This window comes from Tamandua tetradactyla, chromosome 19 (assembly GCF_023851605.1).
Source record: "Tamandua tetradactyla isolate mTamTet1 chromosome 19, mTamTet1.pri, whole genome shotgun sequence".
Lineage (NCBI taxonomy): Eukaryota > Metazoa > Chordata > Mammalia > Pilosa > Myrmecophagidae > Tamandua > Tamandua tetradactyla.
The window spans coordinates 48,020,575-48,030,010 of NC_135345.1; the positions used below are offsets into that span (position 1 = coordinate 48,020,575).

The 9,436-nt window shown below is 35.7% G+C and overlaps 1 long non-coding RNA gene across 1 annotated transcript in view; it reads right to left on the bottom strand.

Moving 5' to 3' along the window:
* The window catches only part of LOC143663592 (uncharacterized), a 43,929-nt gene extending 41,205 nt beyond the window's left edge, over window positions 1–2,724 (bottom strand). Inside the window, exon 1 of the long non-coding RNA XR_013166060.1 lies at window positions 2,569–2,724. This is a non-coding gene — a long non-coding RNA (uncharacterized LOC143663592). The remainder of the gene's footprint in view (window positions 1–2,568) is intronic.
* Between the last annotated feature and the right edge of the window lie 6,712 nt (window positions 2,725–9,436).

Sequence of the window (9,436 nt, forward strand, 5' to 3'; positions counted from 1 at the left end):
TACTCGCAGGCTCCATCTGGGCCATGATTATCCATGGCTTCCAGAGCAGCCACCAGGTCTTCTCCCTCAGAACCTGGAAGCTGACAGCTGCCAAGAGCCACAACATGAAGTTAGCAGATGTTAGCTAATGAATTGCATATGCCATCTCTCCCTGAAATGATATTTTGAGTCATGAAAATGGAATGGTTAATAGCTTTGCTAATAATTTTTATCTGCTTAAACTTTCTTTTGTTCAGGAAATTGCAAAGAAGAAATAGAGAAGAACTCATTCACGCTGATATCCAATAATCCTTAATGGTGCTGACAAAGACCTCTGCCCCTACAGAAACAAAACAAGTTGTGCTGACACCAACAAGTCTACTTATCTTCACTAAATAGCCCTGCTCCTGAAGACACATCCTATCTGTCCAAGTTGCAAAATTAATGAAACACAGCCTAAGGACATCTTGCCCCAAAAAACTCATGTTGCTCACTCTCCCTTCCTCTGCTCCCCATTCCCTCATACCTTTCCTTTGTTCCTAGTAGTCATATAAACTGCTTGCCCAAAATGTGCCTTTTGAGCAGTAGCCTTTTTTAGCTGTTCCACATTAATGCTAATTTACTTTAATAAACTTGTTTTATATTTTGATTATCATAGTCTGGTGTCAGAAGTGAGATTCAGAAGTGGACACTGGGTGATGCTAGGATGGAAGCTCAGGGAAGAGTTTGTTACCAATAGGAACCCTTTGTGTTCCATCTTCTCCATCTGCTATGGAGATATTATCTGCTACCGCAGCCAGCCACCTCTCAGATCTCTGAACTCCTGCCCAGTTGCAGTTGAAATCAAATCCATATGTTGGGCTAGGATCTATTTATGCTCTATGGTAGGGTCTCTGTTTTGGCCATCAGTTAAGAGAACTCTCTACTATTTCTCTTATGAAGTGGACTCTGGGGAAATGCCTCTGCAGAAGATGGCTACTCATTTTATATTTTCTGACTTTGGATCTAACTCATGTTCTTCTCCAAAATAAAAATGGACCAAGTTAAACTCTAATGAACCCAAATTTACTTAGCCTCAGTGGGGATGTTTTGATCAAATTAAAGTTAATTATCTCAAGAAGACACTTAACCCCAAATTTAAAATTGCATGCTATATTTTAACAAATAGCTCCTAGTTCAGCAAATTGAATGTAAAACTGCTTCCACTAGTTGCTTCAGTTTTCTCCCCTTCTACTGTGCTGCTTTACTTCTCTCCCTTTCTACTGTGCTTGCAGTGCTTCTAAAAACTATTTCTCCCTTTTCAACTCTCTTCCACAAACCCAATCTCAGCCAAGCACTTTATAAACTAGATCATTTAAACCAGCCCCAATGTTCCCCATCTCAAAATTAAATCTGAAGTAACTAAAACTAAAGATAGGACAGAAATCACAGCTCCTCAGCATTCTTTTTTCCTGGGACCCATAGCATGAACTAGGGAAGGGAGCCCACAGAAATAATCTTGGGTGGCCTACTTCTTTAATGGAGGGAGAGGTCACCCAATTTCTTAAATACTGTAAATCACCATGTAAGTGTATAAGTAAAGGGACACCCTGAAAACAATTGGAGGAAAGATGTGCATGGCATAAAAACAAAACATAAAGAGTTACAGCTAAAAAGAGATATGCAGTTTCCTATCTCTGCTTTAGTGATAAGCTTGTGAGAACAGCTAAATAAGAGCGATAATGCTATAAAAGTGCTACCGGTCAGTTTTTATAATTAATAAGTCAGAAAAGGTGTGGCCAGAGGTTAAAGGTATCTTAACTAAAAAACATTAGAAGCCATAAACTGGAATCCCTGGGAAGACATTGAAAAATAACTGATGCAATTAAAATATTAGCAAAAGTGCAAATTATTAGACGGGTGTAAAGCTCCTTTAAAGGCTCTGTTTAGCTAATGAATGAACTATGGCTGTGAAAAAATATTCTGCCAGGGAAATAATTTAATTGGGTAAAAGTTACCATCTTAGTAACCAAAAAGTAGATGCTTTGGCCTGGATCTGCCTAATATGTTCCACAAATACTGAGAAAGCTACCTTACAATTACTTAAAAATGGGTACACAAAAGGGCAAAAGTCTTAGGAATCCTCCTCTAATACTCTGATTTAATAACTGTAATACAATATTTTGGAGATTGTTCCCAGCTTTGACATCATTTGGGGCCTTATATTAGTGAATATATGCATAAAGCGAATATGCCTGCTTTGCTTTGCTAAAGCTGCTGGTATACAATAGAGAAGAAATGGATTGGCTTTTAAAAATGGGATGTATTAGGTTACCAGTTCATAGTTCTAGGGTCATGAAAATGTCACATGCAATGGTACTTGGACTCTGAAGAAAGGCCACCAGTATCTGAGACACCTCTGCTAGCTGGGAAGGTATATAACTGGTGTTTGCTAGTCCTTGCTCCTGGTCCCATTGCTTTCAGCTTCTGATACCAGTGACTTTCTCTCTGTGTCCTGTGGGTCTTCTCTTAAAATCTCTGGGTATACTCCTTTCTAAGCATCTGTGAGTCCTCTCTTAGCTTCTCCCAGGCAATCACTGGGTTTCATACCTTAGCTTCCCTTTAATTCTCTCCAGGTTCTGGTTCTTTCCATTTCTGTTGATCCTTGCTTAGATTTCCTGGTGGTGTTTGTGTTTCCAAACATCAGTCTCTCCATGAGCTCTCTTAGAGGAATCCAGTAAGCAGATAAGGCCCAGCTCTCTTAGAGGAATCCAGTAAGCAGAAAAGGCCCACCTTGAATGGGTGAGGTCACATCTCCATGGAAACAACATAATCAAAAGGTCCCAACCTACAGTTCTGTTCCCTCCCCGCACGATTGAATTAAAATAACATAGGTATTTCTGGGGTGTATAATAGATTCAAACAAGAGCAGCTACTAAAGGATTTAACAAAACTGAAAAGACAAAATGCTTCCATGTATTTTAAAATTTACATACAATTTAATCTTTTTTATGAGACAATGTAATACCTACACAGGCCATTAATTCTTATTAAAATTGTACATTATTGTTTCAAAACTGCATTGACTAAAGTGTTTAAGTATTTAGCACTATTCTAACAAGTTTAATTTTAGAAGTATCTGTATGCTGTAATATGTGTATTTGAAAATGGTTTCCAGAATCATTTTGGTAACTCGTGTGTAAGATATACAGGATTAGTTTTTATTAAATGAAAAAAGAAAGTAATTTTATCTTAAATGACTGGTTGTACAAAATAAGAAAGAAGAAAACAGCTGCATGAAATTTGTTCTTTCACCTTGCAAAAAGTAAAGTGCTAAAAATGGTTAAAGCCTTTCAATATATTATGTTTCATGAAAATGTTTAGAAAATATCATAAAAATTGAAAGTGATTTTCTAACCTTCTGTTAATTATGGATCTGCAGAATATTAAACAACAGTATAGTGTTGTTAATCAAGGTTTTCATTATTTTAAAGAAGTTATATGTCGCAGAAGCATCCAAATTTACTTATCAGTTACACTTTTTTTATTCTGATGCTTCTCTGAAAGTACTTTCAGCCAGCTATAGGTCAAAGTTTCATCTTCAACAAAAAGAGATATTTAAAAGGAAATAAGACAAGTATATAAATTATATTCCAGTCATTAACTAACATAACCCTAGTAAAAATGTAAATAAGAAACTGGACCTCTGTTTTAACTGAAGTGTTTACATGTTTAAACCAGGCCCCTAGTGCTGTACATGGTATCTCTCCTTTTGAGTTATTGAATAGATGCATTTTTGTGGCCCCCCAAACTATAATGGTATTAGCCACATCTTTCACCCAAAGGTGGAAAAAACACCTTGCTTCTACAAACACCTGTAGCTCTTCCAACCAGATAAAGTCTCAATCACTTTTGCTCTTCAGTGAACACTGCCTCCAGACTTGCTTTGTTGCATAGTGTAAGAGGGCACAAAGAGCCAGACCAGTGGAGCCCTGGATCCCATCTTCTTGTTTTCAAGAGGACTCTACAATATGAAGGATGCACAAGAAAAATGTCCACTGGGGAAATGACTGCCAGAGTGATTTGGTTAGAAACTAACAGGACACAACTGTCACCAAAGCCTGCTCCTATGGAAGGACAGAATGTTTATTAATATAAGCCTAACATGTGCCCATTAATGGCAGTTATCTTAGGCCTTAAGGGGGAAGATTTTATAGTAATTTACTCACATTAGAAAACTTTACCATTGAGGTATCCACTAAATTGTTATGCTTAAATGCCTGGGCTTCTTCCCGACATCATCTAAGTTTATCTGTCTTCCTTAATTAAGCTGCAGCCATAGAAACTTTCTACCACCAGGCTAAATGTGGGTGTGCAGATATGTTCTAGTTTCAAGTGGTCCTGCACTTCCATGGAGTATTCTTCTATTGTCTAGTTAACTAGAACACTTACATAATAAGTCTTAATCACTCAAATCCCCCAAGGTGGCAACTACCTAATTCTAGTACTCTCTATAACTATTCTATCTCTGTTCAACATGCTATTTCTAAAAGCAATGTAGTATACTCAGTGGGATCTTGGAAATGAAAAATACCATGAGGTAAATACTAAAGGGAACCTGAAAAAATATGGACTTTAGTTAATAATAATATATCAATATTGGTTTGTTAACTGTTAGCAAGTATACCATTTTATAATATAAGATGTTAATAATAGGGGAAATAATGGTAGAGCACATAGAGTTCTAGTTTGCTAGCTGCCAGAATGCAATATACCAGAAACAGAATGGCTTTTAAAAAGGGGAATTTAATAAGTTGCTAGTTTACAGTGCTAAGGCCGAGAAAATGTCCCAGTTACAAGTTTATAGAAATGTCCAATTTAAGGCATACAGGGAAAGATACCTTGGTTCAAAAAGGCCGAAGACTTTCAACGTTTCTCTCTCAGCTGGAAGGGCACATGGCGAACATGGCAGCATCTGCTGGCTTTCTGGTGGCTCTACCAAAAAAGGGACTCTCTCCAAATGTTTCCTCTTTTAAAGGATTCCAGCAAGCAACTCCACCTTCAGTGGGTGGAGACACACCTCCATGGAAATCATATAATCAAAAGTTACCACCCACGACTGGGTGGGTCACATCTTCATAGAAACAATCAAAATGCTCTTACCCAGCAATACTGAATGAGGATCAAAGGACATGGCTTTTCTGGGGTCCACCACAGATTCAGACCAGCACACATGGTAACCGTCAATAATACCTTCACATTTTTCTCTAAATCTAAAACTGTAAAATATAAAAGTTTAATTAAAAATCTCTATGCACACAACCTCTCTTATTTCAACTGTATTTTTGCTTCATCTTTATTTCCTAAAATTGTACCTATAATTTTAAATAAACTTGCGTATTTCCAACTCCTCATTCATGCATTTACAAACCATTATTAAAACTGAATTAATTTAGTGCTGTGTATCTCATCCATTACACATCATTTGTTAGCATTATTGTTCTCAGAGTATAATCATATTTCCACTTTCTGAAGACTGATTACTTCATCTCTGCCTTTTAAATATAATAACACTTGAATTATTATGTATCTCATTGTCATATCTAAATGAATGTTATCCTACTGAATGAAGAATGTAGGAATTATTTCACTTTATGCTGTTTTTTTTTTTTTGTAGACCAAATATTTTTGGCTAGAGGGTTCTTTCCAAATTACTTATAATAGGTACAGTATAGTAGTTATTGTATCCAAATGCAAATCAATCATATTGGCACACAGTATAATAAAGAAGGGTGTTTCACATTACTGAATAAATCAATGACATTGTTTACAGAAGTCTAATACCCAAGACACTATATTAGTTAATTCTCACAAAGTGTTTCAGTGCTACCAGTTATCTTGACTTTCATGATTTCCAAAGTATGCTAGGACAAAGAAATTTACGTGTTTTACTTGAGCTATAACCACACATATGTCTATGGAAATCTGTGATTCTATGTGTCTATGGTGAGACAATCCCTTCATTTTCCCATACTTCAGTTCACAAAACTTTTAGCTACAAAACCAATTGACTTAATCAATTAAAGTTTCACAAAAACATGGCAATAATAATTGTGGTAGGGAGCCCATTGTCACAGTGCTTCATTGGCATGATACCATTTCTGTAGCTTCAAGCTATATATTTCCTAGATAAAAGGAAAGCAAGATATTTCCTGAGAGTTCTATAACATATTTCCACATAACATCTCATTGGTAGAAGTATAGAACTGGAACAAATTCAATTCTAGGTACAAAGGGGATTGCTAAAATTATTATTATAGCCTATGTTTCAGAATTGTTCTTAAGCTAATTAACCAGCAATATTTTCAATATATGCAAAATAAATCAAACTATATATATATATACATATATATATATATATATATATATATATATATGTATATATATGTATATATAATCTGTCAACTTAGTTTTCTCATTCAGGATAAATAATGAAATAGAATTTATCTTTGAATTTAATTAGTTGTAGTTGTAGTGGTAATTTGTTTAGTGTTAATAATAATATTTTGGCAGCAACATATATTGATATCATATGTTGCTTTATATACAAGTACTTAGAAAACATTTCCATAACTAGGTAGTAATTTTTATTAATTAGCTGGAGTCATTGATCAGACTTACAAAAAATGATACCCTTTATTGTGGCAAATTTTGTGTGGAAAATACAGTTATGCAGAGTGTGGTGTGTTTGTGCATCATAGTCCTCACAACAATCCTAAAAGATAAATAGCATTATCTCTATTTTATTTACATTGGAATGTAGTTTAGTATGGTGAATTAAATGTCCTGTGGCCCAATTTGAAGCTGAAGGAGTACAGAATGTTTGACAGGATTGACTGTAATGATCCAGAAACAGCACACTAATATCTGCTGTAGCATAACCTTGTAAGTACACTGAGCAAAGCTGAGTGTGAGTATGGTTGAAAGAAGAAGGCTAGGAGCGTGATTGACAGCAGAAGAAAAGATAGAAGGTAAAGACCGGGACTGTGTAGCTTAGCAAAACCAAGAGTGGACAATGTTGGTGATTAACATTAAATGTACAAATATAAAAATGTTTTTACATGAGGGAAAACAAAGGATTGCAACATTGCTAGGTTTTGAAAATGGGATGGTATATTGAAAACTACAATCAATGAAACTAGGGTCTATAGTTAATAGTAACGCGTAGTATGCTTCCATTACATGTAACAAAGGCTGTATACCAAACCTAAATGTCAATAAGAGACAGATATAAGGAAGGGTATGGGATTCTTGGTGTTGTTTCTCATTTTATTTTATTTTATTTTTTGTTCTTCACTTTTTTCTTTTTTTCTCTTTTTTTGTGGAAGAAGTTGAAAGGTCCTCATATAGAAAATGGTGGTGAACTCATAACTATGTGATTATAGAAGGAACCGTTGTTTGTCTGCTTAGGATGAATTGCATGGTGTGTGAATAAAACTGCTTAAAAATAAACAGAGAGTTATAAATGCTAAAGAAAATATAGAGAAAGAGATGTCCCTATTCACTGTTGCTAGGGAAGTAGAATGGTGCAGTCCTGTTGGAGGGCAGTGCAGTGGTTCCACAAGAGACTAAGTATAGGGTTTTCATACGATCCTGCATCCCTGTTATTAGTTATATAGTTGGAAGAACTGAAAACAGGGACAGGAATGGGCATTTATACACTGATGTTTATCGTGGCAATATTCACTATTTGCAGTGGATGGAGGTAGCCTAAGGGTACATCGAATGAAGAAAGGAAGAGAGAACTGTGAGCTATAGGTACAATAGAATATTGAGCAGCAGAAAGAAGTCTGATGTTCTGAGGCATGAAACTAGGTGAATGAACTTGAGGACAGTATGTTGGGTGAAATAAGCCAGAAATGAAAGCACAACTATTATAATGCCTCACTAACATGGACTAGTTATGATTTGCAAACTCTGAGAATTGAATTCAAGAACATAGGTTATCAGGGGAAGGCTAATTGTAAAGGTTTGTAGGTTGTAAGCTCTTACAGCACTCATATTCTGAGTTGTAACTATTATTTCTAAATTCTGAAATACAGACTTCTTTGTGTATAATCTGGTCATTCCCTGGAACTTGGATATCTATGGGACACCTGAGACTCAGTGCCAGAATTCTGCAGCTATGAAAGTCAGCATTACCCCCTACAGAAGCTGTTACAAAACAACTGAAAAAGAGATCAGATTTCAATTACAGATATGAATGAAGTTGATTTGGTTAGGACTAGGGTAAATCAGACTGAAAGGTAAAGGATAATATTGACTGTGTTTTAGAACTTTCAACTTCTGTGTGAGACCAAAGGAAGAAATGTTTATTTGTTGCAAAAAATATGTTTTCTGTAGTATGCTAATTTGCCCATATGGTCAATTTATTTGAACACTATAATTACATAAAATCTTTAAAAAGGAGTTGTTGCTCTGTACAGGTTAATGTAATACCGCAATCCATCCGTCCCAGAGTAATCTGGGCAGGAATTTTTTTTTTTAAGGTATTAACAAAGTCCCCTAGATGGACTGGAGAAAAATGTGGACATATTAAATTTCCCCATGGGAATTCCTGATATTTGCAAGCATTGGAAACTACCAATGTAATAAGCCGAGCCCTTGATCTAGGGGCTTGCCCTTATGAAACTTATTCCTGCAAAGGAGAAGTTAAGCCTACTTATAATTATGCCTAAGATTCACCCACAGAGAACCTCTTTTGTTGCTGAGATGTGGCCTTTCACTCTAAGCCAACTCTGCAGGTAAATTCACTGCCCCCTCCCCACATGACTTCCAGACATTTAAATTTCCGCAGTGTGGGAATTGATGCCTGAGGATGAGCCTGGCCCTGGCATCATGGGTTGAGGAAGTTTTCTTGACCAAAAAGGAGGGAGAGAAAGAAACAAAATAAAGTTTCAGTTGATGAGAGATTTCAAATAGAGTCAAGAGGTCATTCTGTAGGTTATTCTCATGCATTATATAGAGAGTCCTTTTTAGTTTTTGGTGTACCAGAATAACTAGAAGGAAATACCTGAAATTGTTGAACTGTAATACAATAGCCTGATTCATGAGGATGATTGTATATATAGCTTTTCTGGTGTGACTGTGTGATTGTGAAAGCCTTATGATTGACACTCCTTTTATCCATGTATGGACAGATGAGTAAAAAAATAATGACAACAAATATATAAATAATAGGGGGATAAAGAGTTCTGGATATACTGGGTATTCTTTTTATTCTTATTCTTAATTTTGTCAGTAAAATCATTCAAAACTTGCGATGATGAATGCACAGATATATGATGGTAGTGTGAACCACTGATTACAAACTTTGGATGATTTTGGATTTTAAAATTCCATTAAAAAGAAAATTGAAGTCTTATGGCCCATAGGTTAAAAATAGAAGAATTATTCAATTCCAGGCATGCAGGATATA